The sequence below is a fragment of the Rutidosis leptorrhynchoides genome, chromosome 2 (assembly GCF_046630445.1).
Source record: "Rutidosis leptorrhynchoides isolate AG116_Rl617_1_P2 chromosome 2, CSIRO_AGI_Rlap_v1, whole genome shotgun sequence".
NCBI lineage: Eukaryota > Viridiplantae > Streptophyta > Magnoliopsida > Asterales > Asteraceae > Rutidosis > Rutidosis leptorrhynchoides.
This window is the reverse complement of record NC_092334.1, coordinates 357,775,885-357,793,827: the sequence shown is the minus strand read 5'-3', so window position 1 is coordinate 357,793,827 and position 17,943 is coordinate 357,775,885.

The following is a 17,943-nucleotide window of genomic DNA, read 5'->3' as shown; positions in this document are numbered from 1 at the left end:
TCCGATTCTCTTGATTCTTTTTACACCGCCTTCGTAATTACTTGTTCTTCAATTCTAACCGACGAAGTGGGTATTTTTCCGACAAAGTTCGAATCTTTCTTGTTTTTGGGCCTTAATACCAGGGTGAAAACGTGACTTTTTAGCAGATATCAGTCTTGTTGCTTTAATTTTTTTCTTCTTCAATTTAATTAGTCGCGGTTATAATAAATTTATGTATCAAGTTCACTGTTAATTCAAACAATGTTTGTGTTATGATATTCGGTTGATTTGATTTTGAGAAAATGAAGAAGAAACATTCAGATAGTAATTCGGTTTATATATATGTAGATGGATATTAATTCAGATAAAATGAATTGGCGTGATGGTTTGCGGGTATTCAAGAGGTCTTGGGTTCGAGTCCGGGTTGAGGCGTTTTCTTTTTAAAAGAATTTTTGAAGTAGTTCTCCATTTTAAAATTTATTATTATTACTATTATTATTATTAATTGTTAATATTATTTTTGTTATTGTTATTATTGGTATTATAATTAGTATTTGCTAGTATTATTATTAAGTATGGTGAACCTTAGAATTATTGTTATGATTATCATTATTAGTTATTATTATTATTATTATTACAAGTATTATAATTATTATTATTAGTAATACTAAAATAAGTGTTAGTTATTATTATGAATATAATACAATTATAAATAATATTATTATCATTTGGTTATCAAGTAACATCATTAAATATTATTAGTATTATTAATATTGATATAAGTATTATTATGATTAGGATATTATCATTAAGTATCCGAATTATTATTATTATTAAGTATTAAGAATATTAGTTATTGCTGTTATTATTACTAATATAAGTATTAGTTACATTTTGTTATTATTATTATAACCCTAGTTACAAGTATAATTATTATTATTATTATTGTTATTGTTAATATTATTATCAAAATAAGTATTATTATTAAGTAATAAGATTATCATTATTAATGAGATTTCTATTACAATTATTATAAGTATCAATATTAACAAAATCATTATTAGTATTACTATTAGTAAAATTTTTATTATTATTAGTAAATTGTTATTATTATCAAAACTATCTTTTTTTAAACAAATGAATATTTTGTGCATAAAATATACTTATTACATATATTATAATTATATTAATATTTTACATAACTATATATATCAAATTAATATTATTTATATAAATACTTATATATAACAAACTATTAATTTTTACATATAACACTAAACAATTATATATATAAATATGGATATATTAAAATACCTATATAAATATTAATCATTTTGAATATATACACAAATTAAACATATATATAATATATAAATTAGGATATAATAAATAAATTTTGTTCAGTACGATTATATGTTTTAATATATATATACAAATGGTATAGGTTCGTGAATCCGAGGCCAACCCTATACTTGTTCAATGTCGTTCTATGTATTTTTACTACAAAATACAGTATGGTGAGTTCATTTGATTCCCTTTTATTCTTTACATTTTTGGGACTGAGAATACATGCGCTGTTTTTATAACTGTTTCCTAAATGCTTTTGAGATATATTTTTGAACTGAGAATACATGAACTGCTTCTATAAACGTTTGATGAAATAGATACAAATATTCAAAACTACATTCTATGATAGAATTATTTGGATTCAGAGGTTCGATTTCTATAAAGATTGTATTATCGACCATCGGTGAGATGATTTCGTCATTGCACTACACGTTAGCTACCGATATGGTTCAATTTAGTAGTTAGTAATGGTGAGATGATTTCGTCATTGTACTATGCGTTAGCTACCGTTTTAACTACCATCGGTGAGATGATTTCGTCATTGCACTACGCGTTAGCTACCGATGTATTGTATTGTGTTGTATTATAGTCGACTTTGTAGTTGGTAACGGAGGGATGATTTGGCATTGCGTACGCATTAGCCCCCATTTCAGCTACCCTCGGAGGGATGATTTTGCATTGCGTACGAATTAGCCCCCATTGTAAGAATTATATTGTATTAACTACCACGGTGAGATGATTTTGTCATTGCACTACGCATTAGCTACTATTGGTGAGTTGTTTGAAAGGTTCCGATGTTCTTCATATGAATGATTTTACAGCAGGAATAGACCTGCACAGATTGTTTTCTAATTATGAGTATCTTGTGGTCTATTATATTATTGAAAAAGATTGATTATGAAAAACTAATGAACTCACCAGCCTTTTGGTTGACACTTGAAAGCATGTTTATTCTCAGGTACGAAAGAAATCTTCCGCTGTGCATTTGCTCATTTTTTGAGATATTACTTGGAGTCATTCATGACATATTTCAAAAGACGTTGCATTCGAGTCGTTGAGTTCATCAAGATTATTTTTAAGTCAATTATAGTTGGATATATTATGAAATGGTATGCATGCCGTCAACTTTCGATGAAATGAAAGTTTGTCTTTTAAAACGAATGCAATGTTTGTTAAATGTATCATATAGAGGTCAAGTACCTCGCGATGTAACCAAATGTAATGTATTCGTCCTGATGGATTAGGACGGGTCGTTAGAGTTGGAATCAGAGCTAGTATAATGCCGTCCATGTGTGGCGGGTTAGTCGTAAAGGAGGTTCTCACAGTGTTACCTGTGACGAAGCATTGGCTCTTACTCCTTGCGATCCCTTACGAGGGTTGGCAGTAGCCGAGAGGTAGGCCCTAAAATCAGTATCTGAGGTACACTCAGTGGTCACCAGGTGGTTAGCTGAGAAGGCACTGGGTGGGACGGTGGTTGTCCCCAACTGTATTTCAGTTGGTATCAGAGTGGTGGTCTTAGCGAACCAGGTCTTGCATTAGTGTGTCTAATTGATAGTTGTTTAGATGCATTAGTGGGTCTGGATTTCGACGTGTCTGCATGTCAAAAGTTTTGCTTATCATTTAGTGTCAAAAATTATTTGCTTATCATCCTTAAAGTCTAGACACGTCTTACTGCCTCTATTGCATAGACAGTGTATAGATAAATTCATATCTTAGCGTATCTGTTATTGTTACCTTTGCCTGACAGCTTCCGTAGATTCCTCCGTAACGTATGAGATTTTAGTATTATATATGCATATGTAAATTATGTATTACAGGGTACTAATCTACATCCTATATTCTATTTCTTATCAAAAATCCTTCATCTGATCGTACGAGATGAATCCCTCAACCAGTTCGAATTCCTCGAATTCCGACAACTATTCCGATATGGAGTTTCACCTAAGCTCCGAAAGCAGTGTCCTAGAATGAATCAACCAATTCATTTGATGGGTTCGTAGCCTACTAAATCAATGGAGACGAAAATAAGGCGATCCTTTCCATCAACCAAATTCACGTTTTGACGAAGAACCTGAAACACTTACCGGCGAACTAGTCCAAAACACCATTTTCACCCTCATTTCCCGAATATCTCATCATGATTACATACTATCTCAGATTCTAAATCTTATTTATTCGCTCGTTCTTACCGACAATCATCCCGGAGTAATCGAAGAAATCAACGAACTTCGTGCTCGAGTAATTAATTTGGAAAACGTGGTGCAAAACCTACCAGCTTCAGCAACAGCACCGGCAACACCAGTACCACCAACAACCCAAGTTTCAACATCACACGCCTCAACATCTCATTCCGTACCTCGAGTATAATCATCGTTCTACGTATCGTTCTACATCAATTATCTTCGTTCAGTATGGCGATTATGTAATCTCCAATGTTTTAGAGATTATATATTCTTGTTCTAACAATAAATCAAATGAGATTAATATCACATTAACTCATTAAATCTATGATTATATCTGAAGAAAATATATATGTATATATATTTTCATAAAGATTGTAATTAAAAATTCTTTCATACAAACTGTTAATGGTAAAAATATTTTAACGGGTAGGTAATACCCGAGGAATATTTAGTTTTCACATTAGTAAATTACACTGTACATTCTTTAAATCTGATTCAACAGTCATTTACAATCCTACTTACATCCATCGATATACGTATCCGTTCACCACAGAATAACCATTTTCATTCAATTTCATATTTGGATTTTGACCTATCAGAATCCGACAAGTGGCATAATGAAGAAAATATTGGACAAAATAAAATTTGATAGAAACAAACAAATTAACTATGAGAAATTTTGTTAAGAATCCACGCTAACAAAATCCTAGCTAACTGTTCCTAGCTAACTGTTAATTCCTTATTGTACATTTAATTATCGCAATTTATTTTATAGCAATTTAATTCTCGCAATTTTATTTATTGTCATTTACATTCTGTTATTTATTTTACGCACTTTATTTATCGTCATTTAAATACTATTATTTATGCATTTTAAATATCGGGACACGTATACAAGGTTTTGACCTATCATATCGATGCATTTATATATATTATTTGGAATAACCATAGAGACTCTATATGCAGTAATGATAGAGTTAGCTATACAGGGTTGAGGTTGATTCTCAAATAATATATATAATTTGAGTTGTGATCGAGTCTGAGACATATACACGGGTCATGATACGTATTAATTAATTCGAATATTATATATTAAACTATATATGAGTTATTAGACTGTTAACTGTGGACTATCGACTGTGGACTAATAACATTGGACAATTAAAATGAATTAAAATATTGATTATAACATATGAAACTAAACAATTCTTCAAGTTTTCCACTTGATTTCATCTTAAACCTCATTTGTATCTTGACGATTACAATCTACGTTCAAACCTTTCATGATTCTTGAAAACATCTCAATCGAGAGGATGAACCAACCACACTTCATCTACGGAAGGAAAGATCGATGCATATAGTTATGCGCCTGAAAAACTCACAGAATCGAAGTAAAAGTTTTACACGAATCCGTACCTGATCCTGTAAGTATTATTATTACCCAAAATAATTTAGTAATCCCTTTCAAAGTAGCAAATTTTGTCACAGCTCCAGCAAGTCAACTTTGACTTTTCGTCCGAAACAATCTTATTATAACCTTGATAAATATGCGTGCTCTTTTATTGTTACCTGAGAACCTTTTATATTTCACCATATTACCATCAGCATTTAATCATCTAAAAACACAATTCTCCTGAAACCACCTCGAATTGATAACCGATGATTCAGATATCGTAGCATTAAATGCAGAGGAAACAGAAAAATTGTAGATGGTCTAAACAACCAAAAGTTTGAGGATAAAGAAGGGAGTGTTAGGAACGCTCGATAAAAAAAATTTTGGTACTGAAAAACAGATTGAGCAAACCATGAAGGAGACCAAGGTCAAATACAAGGACCATACCATATATTCAAAAAATCCAGGTAATTCTGGATCCGTTGAAATCCTTAGAGAATATTTTGCTCCAAAGTCGTGTTAAAATCTTGCGGAAAATTTTCTTCATTAACCTTCGAACTTGGAAAATTCCAAAAAATCATCATAAATATCTTCGATATTTCTGAGGATATTTTCATAAATATTCTTGTCCGATATTAATTATCTCTCCGTGCTATCTTTATTACATCATAAAAGAAACTGTTTTAGTTTCTAAATTCTGAAAAATTCGAATCTAAAATATGAATGTTTTGAAATAGTGTTGGAAACTGAAGCATGAGTTAGTATAATGTAATGACACTTGATCAACGTGATTATATTACAGTAAGTCATGCTGAGTTTCTAAATGGAATGTGATGATTCACAAAGTATACCGTCATCATGTGCCATGGTACACGACTCTTACATTCTACCTAATCTTCAAACATATCAAGAACATATCTTATTGATAGTTCTATTTTTCTGGATATTCTGATAATCTGACAAGACAAATTGTGTTAATACTGTTTCTTTCTTAGAACATTAGTCATGTTCATTCGAAACTTCATATTTACAAATTCTAGACCATTATTCGCTTGACTTAAAATCGGGAAGAGAAAACAAGAGTATGAATTGAGGGAGAAAGAATAGAAAGTGTGAGTTGTGGAAATAAGGAAAAGAAGGGAATGGATTTATAGTGAAATATCCGACAGAACAATCAAAACAGATTATCGCATTCAACCAAAGCGGATCCTAACTTCCTTAATTATCAAAGAACCAAATCTTATTACGAAGATTTTCTCTAAATCCCTTGAACTCCGGAAATCAACCTATCTACGTCAAAAGATAAGACGAAACTTTAATTTCTCATTTCACTATTTTGTGATAGCTTCACTTGTATGCTAATAATTAAATTGTTTTATCTGTATCACTCAATGATGATAAAATTCTATTTTTTTTTCAATTCATATTCTTCATGAAAACATATTTATTGTTAACCATGACAACCACACTCAAATTTCGGGACGAAATTTCTTTAACGGGTAGGTACTGTGACGACTCGAAAATTTTCGACCAAATTTAAACTTAATTTTATATGGGTTCGACATGATGAGCAAAGTCTATTTATTTGAATCTTAAAATTTTGAACTGTTGTTATGCATTCATTTACCCTTTAACTATTCCCGACGATTCACGAACCATTGTTTGTAATTAAATATGTAAGTATATACAATATTTGAAATTTTAAAATATAAGTTAAACATTAAAAATTAAAGATGTAAAATAAGATATAAAATAATTAAGTTGTACTTAAAATGAATTTATATATATATAAATGATTTCTATAGATAATTATTATAATATGTATATTGTAATATATATAAGAATATAATACTCACTATAAGTTACTATATATATATATATATATATATATATATATATATATATATATATATATATATATATATAATTATTAAATATTACATAATTAATAATTTATATACAAGTTAAGAAAATAATTGTTATAATAAACTTATTATTACTTTCATTATTAATACTAGTATCAATATCAATATTAGTTTTATGTATATATATTATAATTGTAACTTAAATATTATCAGTTATTATTATTGTTATTATTAAGTATTTGTATTATAATTATTGTTAGTATAATTATTATTAAGGATTATAAATATTATGATTTTTATTATTATTGTTATCATTGTTATAATTGTTATCATAATTTTTATTAATGTTAGAATTATTATTATTAGAATAAATATGATTCTTATTATTGATATTATCATTATTAATATTAGGGCTAATATTATTATTAGTATTTCTATTATTATTACTTAGTATTTTTAATATGATTATTAATCAGTATTAATATTACTAGTATTTTTATTTATTTATTAATATTAATTATAAAAATTATAAAATTCAAGAAAGGTGTACGAGTTTGTTACAAACACCTATCAACACTATGCTAAATTTTTGTTTCTGTCTATTTGTTACCCATCTTTCAATCACGACAAACAACAGCAATATTACATTATATACTCCGTTATTAACTAAGGAATTAAAATAGAAAATTAATAAAAGAAAGCGAGTACTCCCTGTTCTTGGTTAAATTTATCATTAGATCAATTTCGAATGAATTAACAAAATCCAATAATGCAGGGTTACTAGAAATCCTTCGTTTAAACTATCTGTAAGTTTCCAACTTCAAATTCTTTCTATCTATTTCAAATTTTGAAGTCAAACATTAAGTTCAAAAAGTCAACAGATTGGTTCTTGATAAAATTCAAGTTTGTTTTTATGTTTTAGGATCAATTGAAGATCCAGAAAGTTTCTAAAATCGATTTCAAACATATTTCATGTAATAATTATTAGCTAAAACAGTCTTAATTTCATAATCAAGATTTGAGTTTATAGTGTTCTTGGTTCAAGACTCAAAAACTAGAATTCGAACTCAATTGCAAAAAGTAATAATGTAGTGTTGTTAGAAATCATTCATGTAAACTAACTGCAGAATATCAAACTCCTAATCATTATATCGAATTCTAATTTGAGAGTCAAAGTTATTTTTAAAAGTCAACTAAAGTTCTTCAATTAAATTCGTGTTATCTATTATGATTCCAGTTAAATTGACGGTTGATAATGTTTCTAGGGGTGATTTTAAACACAATTCGTGTTATAAAGATTGTCTAAAACTTTCATAAAAATGAAATCATTTTTTTTCTCTTTAAAACTAGCGACACAGCAGCAGCAGTCTTGTTGCTTTAATTTTTTTTTCTTCTTCAATTCAATTAATCGCGATTATAATAAATTTATGTATCAAGTTCACTATTAATTCAAACAATGTTTGTGTTATGATATTCGGTTGATTTGATTTTGAGAAAATGAAGAAGAAACATTCAGATAGTAATTCGGTTTATATATATGTAGATAGATATTAATTCAGATAAAATGAATTGGAGTGATGGTTTTAGTTGTTTGCGGGTATTCAAGAGGTCTTGGTTTCGAGCCCGGGTTGAGGCGTTTTCTTTTTAAAAGAATTTTTGAGGTAGTTCTCCATTTTAAAATTTATTATTATTACTATTATTATTATTAATTGTTAATATTATTTTTGTTATTGTTATTATTGGTATTATAATTAATATTTGCTAATATTATTATTAAGTATGATGAACCTTAGAATTATTGTTATGATTATCATTATTAGTTATTATTATTATTACAAGTATTATAATTATTATTATTAGTAATACTAAAATAAGTGTTAGTTATTATTATGAATATAATACAATTATAAATAATATTATTATCATTTAGTTATCAAGTGACATCATTAAATATTATTAGTATTAGTAATATTGATATAAGTATCTATATATCTATAAATTTTGACTCCTAAATCATTAAGTATGATTTACTCCCATGTATTAAATTATAGTAAAGGTAAAACTCTATGGTAAAAAATTGAGTCTCACATTGGATGTATTTATGATCACTTACTCATATAGTAAATGATAGTAAAAAGTGGTAAAAGGTAACAAAAAAATAAGTTATTAACCACTGCATTATGTATTATGCATGTATTCAATTTTAACGTTACTAAAAACTTATTTATGAGTACTAAATGATAGTAAAAAGTAAAATTTTAATACACTAAATATTTTAAAGATAGTTTAATTACTAAATATTAAATAAAATTATATAGTTAAAATGGGATTCGGGTTTCTTTCTGAAAATGTATGTGTGCGTAGCAAATGATCGTGAAAGTGGTTAATACCCCTTTGGGTGATGGCAACAAACTTGCTTTAAAAAATCCATATTTATATCGAGTTCAATAATAAGTTAGTACTATTATATATTAGATAAGTTTTTTTTACCTTTGGACTAATCTTAAACATAAAAACACTAACTTTGTCTACCTCATTATAGATAATCATTAATATTCACTATTTTCACTTTCCTTTCAAATTAAGAACAACTTTGGTAGCAACTTAGAATTGAATATAATTACTTAAAAACTTTTAGTTTTCTCATAAATAATATGCATTGATTCAAGGATGGTTATGAATCATCAATTAACATCGATTCATGTATCTATTTGAATAACATAAATTTGTGTTAAGTTTTGGGATAATCAATAGTCTCTCACTATGCATATTAATTTAGATAAGTGTTCAAATTTGAAAGCAGGTTAAAGTGTGTGTTTTTAGAGTTTAGATAATGATGATGAGAATGAAAATCGAATTTAGTCCCATTTAGTTTTTTTGGTTGCCGGCTTATGAACATAAAAAATGAGTTTTGAAGTCATAAATTGATACTATCAAAATAGGTGAGTTTTATAACACATTCTCCTTCTTATACCAATCTTTTATCAAACTCATATGTATAGTGTTTTTTACTATCATATCAAAAGAACTGTTATTGCTTTGATGTGATTGTAACATGGTTTTTGCATTCATCGACTATTGTTTAAATACTTTGATCGAGTTATTTTCTATTTTTTAAGAGCAAGTTTTATCGTAGTTGTATGATGTATAATTCATATTCACATATGGTAAATGTTTTAGGTTATAGTTTTCCAAAAAAAATTTACTGTTTGTGTTGGCTTTTCATATAGGATAAATAATATATAAATAGTGATATATAATGAAGTTTCTTGGCGTCATTTGTTCTTTGAAGCGAACTACAAATAAGAAAATAGTTATGTTATTAATTAATTTACTTCGATGTCTTCAATAATAGTAACTATGTGTATTCGATCATTAGAGAATTACTTAATTTAATATGTGTTTGTAATTACTATTTGTAGAGTAAAGCATCATGTGCAAGGAGTTTAAAAGACATTGGTAATAATTGTTACTTTTATAAGTTTATTCATATAGTCCACAATATAATTTTTTGTTATCTTTCGAAGTATATGTAATGAGTCATGTATAGAAAATTTTCATGAAATACTTGAAACTCCTAAAGTGCATTGGAAAATAAGAAATATTGGCAAAATTTGTAATCAAAACCTTACGACACTTAAATAAACCGTATAATAGTTAGTTTATATCTTGACAAGCTTAAGAAGACAATAAAATGATATCGTAAATGGGATACTAACCCTATTCGTGAAAAAATGATCATTTACTTTATTGTTTCTTATGAGTGAGTATAGAATTAATTTTGCATTATCTTAAATTATTATATATGAGAGGTGATACTCATACACTAAGAATTGATCCATATACATTTTTTAGTACAAAATTTACAGTTATATCTCTAAGTTTATCTAATGAGTTAAACCTCCATAATTATAAAATAGTAAGTTTGTGTGTATGGATAAATCTTTGGTGTGTGAGTATCATCTACCATTATATATGTGTGTGTATGTTATATAGAATTTGGTTCACTTGATTTTATGTAGGAGAAATTTTATATAGTTTGTCGCAAAGACCAATATAGCACATTATGGTAAAAGGGGTAAATATATCCAGCTTTTTTTTGTACTTTTACATCACACTAAAACATAATAATATTAAAATTGTCAGTGTAATGTAATGTTGGTCATTATATAAACATCACTTTATGTGAGGGGTGAAGGTAAGTACTCATGAGTGACATTATCTAAAAAAATGTAACAATTATATGTAACCGTACTTGAATACTTTCGATTCTTTAAGATTATACTAAAACGATATCTAAAAACAGATTTTGTGTGATTATTTACGTTTGTTAACTGATTTTACATGAATTCTCAATGACGTACTAATTAAGGATCTTAGCCAACTCGGTGATGGAATCCTTCAAAATATTAACATCAAAATCTTGAAATTTAGGGTCAAACCGTGCAACGCACGGGCTTTGCCTACTAGTTATTATTAAGATTAGGATATTATCATTATTATCATTAAGTATCAGAATTATTATTATTATTATTAAGTATTACGAATATTAGTTATTGCTGTTATTATTACTAATATAAGTATTAGTTACCATTTGTTATTATTATTATAACCCTAGTTACAAGTATTATTATTATTATTATTATTATTATTATTATTATTATTATTATTATTATTATTATTATTATTATTGTTATTATTAATATTATTATCAAAATAAGTATTATTATTAAGTAATATGATTATCATTGTTAATGAGATTTGTATTACTATTATTATAAGTATCAATATTAACAAAATCATTATTAGTATTACTATTAGTAAAATTATTATTATTATAAGTAAATTGTTATTATTATCAAATCTATCTTTTTTTAAACAAATGAATATTTTGTGCATAAAATATACTTATTACATATATTATAATTATATTAATATTTTACATAACTATATATATCAAACATATTAATATTATTTATATAAATACTTATATATAACAAACTATTGATTTTTACATATAACACTAAACAATTATATATATATAAATATGGATATATTAAAATACCTATATAAATATTAATCATTTTGAATATATACACAAATTAACCATATATATAATATATAAATTAGGATATAATAAATAAATTTTATTCAGTACGATTATATGTTTTAATATATATATACAAATGGTATAGGTTCGTTAATCCGAGGCCAACCCTATACTTGTTCAATGTCGTTCTATGTATTTTTACTACAAAATACAGTATGATGAGTTCATTTGATTCCCTTTTACTCTTTACATTTTTGGGACTGAGAATACATGCGCTGTTTTTATAAATGTTTCCTAAATACTTTTGAGATATATTTTTGAACTGAGAATACATGAACTGCTTCTATAAACGTTTGACGAAATAGACACAAATATTCAAAACTACATTCTATGATAGAATTATTTGGATTCAGAGGTTCGATTTCTATAAAGATTGTATTATCGACCATCAGTGAGATGATTTCGTCATTGCACTACGCGTTAGCTACCGATATGGTTCGATTTACTAGTTAGTAACGGTGAGATGATTTCGTCATTGCACTACGCGTTAGCTACCGTTTTAACTACCATCGGTGAGATGATTTCGTCATTGCACTACGCGTTAGCTACCGATGTATTGTATTATAGTCGACTTTGTAGTTGGTAACTGAGGGATGATTTTGCATTGCGTACGCATTAGCCCCCGTTTCAGCTACCCTCAGAGGGATGATTTTGCATTGCGTACGCATTAGCCCCCGTTGTAAGAATTATATTGTATTAACTACCACGGTGAGATAATTTTGTCATTGCACTACGCATTAGCTACCGTTGATGAGTTGTTTGAAAGGTTCCGGTGTTCTTCATATGAATGATTTTACAGCAGGAATAGACCTGCACAGATTGTTTTCTAATTATGAGTATCTTGTGGTCTATTATATTATTGAAAAAGATTGATTATGAAAAACTAATGAACTCACCAGCCTTTTGGTTGACACTTGAAAGCATGTTTATTCTCAGGTACGAAAGAAATCTTCTGCTGTGCATTTGCTCATTTTAGAGATATTACTTGGAGTCATTCATGACATATTTCAAAAGACGTTGCATTCGATTCGTTGAGTTCATCAAGATTATTTTTAAGTCAATTATAGCTGGATATATTATGAAATGGTATGCATGCCGTCAACTTTCGATGAAATGAAAGTTTGTCTTTTAAAACGAATGCAATGTTTGTAAAATGTATCATATAGAGGTCAAGTACCTCGCGATGTAACCAAATGTAATGTATTCGTCCTGATGGATTAGGACGGGTCGTTAGATCTTCTAGGCGCGACGCGGCCTAGAGTGTGGACAGGGGTCGAGCTGAAGAAAGTTTATGTTTCGGGTTTCGCCTTGGAGGCACGGCGCGGCTATGCCTGACGGGCAAGTTTCCAAAACACGTTTTCTTGTTCCCAAAGCTATTTTCTTGTTGAGTTTTTGCCTATTTAAGCATCTTATTGTAACCCATACATGTATCCACGAAATTTATCAATAAAAGAACTCTCTTTGGTGACCGAGGATTAAATTAATCATTCGTGATTACATATAACCTCGTTAAATTCTATTGTTTTTATCGTTTTTGCTAGTTTCTTCATAAATATCAATTATTTTCGTTTATTATAAGTGAGTTTGATAACCTAGGATTATCTAATCTTGTTAGGGCTAACGTGCTTTATTCCTAACAAATATCACCATTCAAATACTATCGATAAACATAATTAATTAAAAAAGTTCTCTCTTTTTAGTATGTATGTGTATGTCCCAATTTTTATATTAATAAATAGAAATCGAAGTGTAGAATAGAAAAGGTGGGTATATTGTGTTTCTAGAAAGTGTAGGTCATGCATGGGATTGCTAATAAATTATCTTTATCATCATATAAGCTATAAATTTAATTAGGTCCGTAATAGGAACATTAAATATTCCTTGAATTGGCTCATATAATATCAAACGTACTATTTAAATTGTAAATTACGAGATATATACATTCAAAAAGTATCACTTAAGTAATCTTGATTGATACTTTATGATTTTATTATTATTTTGAATATAATAATATAATATAATACTTTGAATTAAATTTTACAAAGTTATTTATGATTTTGTTATTTTTAACATAAAATACTTTGAATCATATTTTACAAAGTTAAAAGATTCTTTTATTTTCAAGATCATCCATACGAATAGATATTGATAAGCCAATCATCTTACTGTACCAATGTCAATTCTATTATTTCATTATTAATATTATATAATTATATATTGTTATTATTATTATTATTATTATTATTATTATTATAATAAACTTAAAAGTTTTAAAACTTACAAAAAATTAGTGGGAAGCCTAGAGACAATCTGAGCCCCCACACCTCTAGCAATAGCAAAACCTATCCTAGTAAAAATATGAGCAGCAGCACCGGCACCAATATCTTGCGCCATCGAACTCTTCTTGCGCCATCGAACTCTTCTGAACCCGCTTAAGCAAAGAAACAGCCTCCTTCTCTAATTCCACACCTCCTTCTCTTTATTATTATTATTATTATTATTATTATTATTATTATTATTATTATTATTATTATTATTATTATTATTATTATTATTATTATTACTTTTCGTGAAAAGCTAAAAATGAGTCATCTCTTTTATCATTTTTCAAGCTCTTCTTTTCAAGCTCTTCGTGATTTTGAAATTTCTAGAAGGAAGTTAATTAAAAAGATATATCAAGGCATTTTCTGTTCTTGTGTAAAAAGGAGAAACTAGTACAACAAAAGTCATTGTCGAGTTTCACCGCCCGGTCCCACTTATCACCTTTTTATATTAATTCCAATTCCAATAATCGAATATAAGGTGGGGTGGCTATCTCTATATCAATATCAATATCAATATCAATATATGCAATTTGTTCAACAAAAATTCACTTTTGGTTTCAAAAGGAAGTCGTTGAAATAATGTGTTACAACAAGAATTTATTTCGAGTGAGAAAACATGTGAAGTATCCCAATATTACTACTATATATATATATATATATATATATATATATATATATATATATATATATATATATATATATATATATATATATATATATATAGCAAAAGACGTGTTTTCCTGACAGCACTAACTAAATAATTACAAATCCTATGTCTTAACACAACTTAAAAGACGTGTTTTCATGACACCACTTGTCAAATAATTACAAACCCTATGTCTTAACACAACTTAACTAAAATTTTCACCTTCACATCAACGTTATGTGAGCATAAAAATTTTTAACATCGTTTAACTAATCTCTTCATATCTTATACTTCAACCTCAAACTCTAATCTATCAATTTAAATTATTATTTAAATGTAATAAATAAATAAATTATTACTTATATTCTTTTAGGCTAGAATTAAAAAAAAAAATTTGAAGCAAATGCGTGTGGGCCCACACCTGCACGTTAAGCTCTGGTGACTAGTTGGTCTCTATCTTGGTGAATGTGTGGCGAAAGGTAACTGACCAGTTGACTCCAAGATTGTAAGTTGGTCTAAAAAGAGTCGCAATTCTTAATCATTAATCTCTCGCAAATATATATATATATATATTTTTTTCCCTGAAAGACAACATTTATTAAATATGGAATATATACAAACTTACAGTTGGCACATGAGAAGATACGGTAGATATATACAAACACAATGAAACTTATTTACAGAAAAACAATAAATTCCGGGTTTGATTTCAAGATGTAGTAACTGGGGTTGATAAGCCATTCTATTGTTGTCATTCCACAGAAGCTCTCTTAAACTGTTTTGATATCAACGGAAAGCTTGAAGATTGTATGTTCGTTAGAATCGAAGCCATCGACCAATTTTTATTTCGAAACACTTTGTAATTCCTGCTCTTCCAAATGAATTAACCGGTTATCCATCAAGTAGATTGCCATATATTCATCTTTGAATCTGATGTGTCTCAATTCGAATTGTCCCTGAAGACAGCATACATATTCAAGGTAATATAGTCTCTTTGTTGTGAGGATGCCACTAGAGTCTAACAAACAAATCCATTTATCCTTCGAATTGATATCAAGGTTAACTGCAGAAAGTAGTGTGCTTAAAGCCTCAAGATCACCAATTACACACCCTTGAGGAGATCTTACCCATTGCCAAAACCACTCTGACACATGCATCAAACACGAGTACTCAATCCTGTACCGTCACTTCATTGTTTGTTTCTAGTGCATAAAGTCTTTTGAATCGATCCTTGAAGCATATATCTCCACACCAGCGATCGATCCAAAATTAGTTTTCGAGCCATTTCCAATGATCTTGACGAAAGGTGAGGAGAAGTGTATACCCAAGTTGTCGATTATTGAGCCTTCTTAAATGATTCCCAGCCACGATGCACTCCTTTTAATGTTCCTTAAAACTTTAGCAGATAGCCTGCCCCCTCCCCGTATAAACTAGTAATGACTTTGACCCAAAACGTGTTTCGGTCATAAAACACCACCATCATTTACCCAAGAGATCCAAATTTTTGCACCCCAAGAGATCCAAATTTTTGCACCCCAAAGACCCGATATTAAGCCCCCCATTTATCGTAAGGGAGAAGTGTTCTCTCATTTACCCCAACATAATTTTATTCTCGAACCCGACCCTCCCGAAAAGAAAGCGCAACTTTGAGATTTGAGAAGCTGCTGAGTATTGATTTCACGAGGGGAAGACGTCCACCGAAGGATAATGTTTTTACTTTCCAAACAACAAGCCTTTTTTGAACTTATCGATTACTGGAAGCTACGCGGATTCTTTGCTCATCTTTATACACAAAGAAAGACCTAGATATGTGAATCGAAATGTGCCTACTGAGCATCCGAGTCTTCTTTCCATAGAATCTGTTTCTTCTTTAGTAACACCTATTCTGAAAATGTTACTCTTTTTATAGTTAACTTTGAGACCTGAGAGCTCCTCATAGCATTTTTGAAGTTTTAGGATGTTCGATGCATTTGTACGACTCCATTCCCCGAGAAAAAGAGTGTCATCCGCATATTAGATGTGAAAAAAGGAAATCTTATCTTCACCAACCTCAAGACCCTTGATGTGTTTTAGATCCACAATGTAACACCGACCATTTTTTTTATAACACATCGGAAGACACTTGATTACCAAACACAACATCATTAATAATAACTACAGCAAACCACGTAATTAAGTTTAACCTTCACAAACGGTGTTACATTATTACAAACATGGTTACAATAGTCCACATCAGAGTTACAAGTCAAACATGTCTTCTACTTCACGGACCAATCCCATCAGTAGTACCTAAATCTGCAGGGGGAGGAATGTGGGGGATTAGCGCATCGCTAAGTGAATGGAATCTATCTACATACTAAGCTTAAGCAATCCATCATACAACAATCAACTAACATGTTTACAACCAACAAGCATATAAACAAAGACAATATGAGGATCGGCTGCTTGTACGGGCAAACGACCTAGCTGATCAGGCTAGCATCTACCGATAGTCCTCTCTACTGAGTCAGTCACCCATCAGCAAATTGAGACCCAACCTCCCTTAGAACGTTTGACCTCATACAGACTGAAACCTCCCTGGGAACAGTTGCGAATCCCCAACCTCCCTAGGAACGGCGGGTGTCAAGCACAATGCACATATACAACATAGAAATTACATAGCATGCAACTATCGAACTAGCATGATAATCACTACACTACACAAGGTAATCAGAGTATCAGAGTAATCCACAGTAGCATGATTTTCTACTTAAACTCTATCGGAAGATAGACCTACTCACCGATTACCAGCAACTGAAGATTCTCAGAGGTCTAATCTTTCTGAGCCTTCTCTTTCTCTTTTCTACCTGAGAATGACATAATAAGTCAGTGATCCGCTGATCCAATAAAGCACAACATGAGCACAAAATCCAACTCATATATGTCCCTATCCATATATGACTAGATTATACAATTTGGCTTTCAATAGTAACCCCCACATGTGCGTAAAACGAAGCATACACACGTATACTGTAATTTCACCCAAATTTAAAGTTTGATTTAGGATTTTAAAACCTTATCATTGGAAAATAACGATAGTTTATTCATCGTAGACGG